We start from the raw sequence: 2,334 nt of genomic DNA, 5'->3' as shown, positions 1-2,334 counted from the left end.
GCCCCCCCCCCCCCCCCCACGCTGTCCTAGCAACAGACATTTTTGGAAGAAAAGTTTGGAGTGTTTCCTGCGGGGAGGGGGCAAATGGGGCGCGGGGGGGTCACTGTGTTTCCTGCTGCCCCACTGCCTGGCATCCCCGCCTCCGGGCTGCCCCCCCAAGGCAAACACTGACCCCCCGAGCCCAGCCATCAGCCTCCGCCCCCCCGAGACCTCGTGGTCATGGAGGGGGCCTGGAAGGGGTCACGTGTGAGGGACACCCCCGATCTCTGGGGGCGCCCCCCACTGCGCCCGGAAACTAGTGGGGGGGGTTACAGCCTTGGCCATTGGATCAAGGTCCCCCCGCCCGCCCGGGACTGGCGGACAGGATGGGGGGGCCCATAGGGGGGCGCTGTTTGTCACCAGGGAAAGCTGGGGGGGGAAATCAGCTGATTCGGTCACATGACCAGCCTCACAGCTGGGTCCCGATGGGCCTCCGAGCCCCCACCCCATCCCCTAGAGACCCCCCCCTTAGCTCCTGTCCCCCCCTTGCTCTCTGTCTAACCCCCCCCATCGGGGAGGTTTGGGGAGGGTCGCCCCAATCCCGGGGGCCGGGGGAGGAGCAGCCGGACGCCTGGGTTCTGCCCCCCGCCCCCACTCAGCCCGTCTGGCCAGGGAGCCGGGCCGGGCCAAGCGCTGAATGGAGCCATCGGCAGCTGGACCGCCCCCCCCCCCAGGCACGGAGCACGGGGGGGTGAGAGCCCAGGCGTCCGGGCTCCCCCGCACCCCAACCCACCAGACGCCATTCCCAGAGAACCCAGGCGTCCGGCCCTAACCCCTGAGGTGCAGGTATGGGGGAATGGGGAGCAGGTACTGGACGGGGGGAGACCGGGACTTGGATAGCAAGGGGTGGGTACTGGGTGGGGTGCTGGGGGGTCACGGGGGGGTGCGAGGTGTGGGGCTGGTAGAGGGGAAGCAAGAGGGGCCCACGCCCCTGCCGCCCTCCAGGTCTGGGTCTATGCTCTAGTCTTGGGGGGTATGGGGCCGGGTGGATTAAAGGCCTGGGGGGCTGAGTAGGGCACAGGCTGTGGTCCCAGATGGCTGCCCAGGGGGGGCTGGGAGCCCGGACTCCTGGGTTCTCTCCCCAGCTCTGGGAGGGGAGGGGGGGCTACTGGGTTAGAGCAGGCGGGGGCTGGGAGCCCAGACTCCTGGGTTCTCTCCCCAGCTCTGGGAGGGGAGGGGGGGCTACTGGGTTAGAGCGGGGGGGGGGGCTGGGAGCCCAGACTCCTGGGTTCTCTCCCCAGCTCTGGGAGGGGAGGGGGGGGCTATTGGGTTAGAGCAGGGGGGGGCTGGGAGCCCAGACTCCTGGGTTCTCTCCTCAGCTCTGGGAGGGGAGGGGAGGGGAGGGGGGGGGCTACTGGGTTAGAGCAGGGGGGGCTGGGAGCCCAGACTCCTGGGTTCTCTCCCCAGCTCTGGGAGGGGAGGGGGGGGCTACTGGGTTAGAGCAGGGGGGGCTGGGAGCCCAGACTCCTGGGTTCTCTCCCCAGCTCTGGGAGGGGAGGGGGGGCTGGTGGGTTAGACCAGTGGATCCTGGGGTACTCAGAGGTCTTCCAGGGGGTCCATCAACTCATCTGGAGATTTGCCTGGTTCCGTGGTTCCCAAACTGGGGTTTGTGAAATGTTCGGGGGGGGGGAACTCCCTAACAGCAGACAGACAGAGCTGTCCCTAGGGCCCGGGGGCCAGCAGCCCAAGCCCCTGGACTTCCAAGAGCGAAGCCGATCAAAGCCGGCGTCTCTAGCCCACTGAGGAGATTTAAACTTCAAGACTCCTTATAAGAAACGGAAAAGGAGGCGGATAATTTTTTGCTGGTTTTAACATTAAGTCGGCAGCGAGTGGCGTTCTTAACGTGATGACGAAGAACAAGGTTCAGCTTCAGCGGAACGTGCGTCCTTTGCCTGGACTGCTCAAGACCCGAGTCCTTGGGGGGGTCGATCCGGCGGGTAGTGTGGACATGCCCTGAGTTGGTGCTTAAACCCCTTCCTGCTGTTCCACATCTGAGACTCCCTGGTGAAACGGGGCCTCGTCTCATGACAAGGGATCGAGCGACGGCCGCGCGGTCTCGGAAGCGGGCTGCCGTCGTTATCATGTAATAAGCATGCCATAAAACCCGGCGTTAGCTTTCCAAGAGCTCGGCCTTTCTCGTTTATACTCCCGGTGAGGTTCATTTGTAGGAGGGGGTTGGCGAGACGGGACGTTTTAGTGAAAGGGGCTCCCGGGTTGGTAACGTTGGGGAACCACTGGCCTGGTTTTACAACAGACTCTGTGAAAAGCGCTAGCGGAGCCAGTACCCGCTAACGT

The sequence above is a fragment of the Emys orbicularis genome (genome assembly GCF_028017835.1).
Source record: "Emys orbicularis isolate rEmyOrb1 chromosome 21 unlocalized genomic scaffold, rEmyOrb1.hap1 SUPER_21_unloc_2, whole genome shotgun sequence".
Lineage (NCBI taxonomy): Eukaryota > Metazoa > Chordata > Testudines > Emydidae > Emys > Emys orbicularis.
This window is presented reverse-complemented; position numbering follows the sequence as displayed.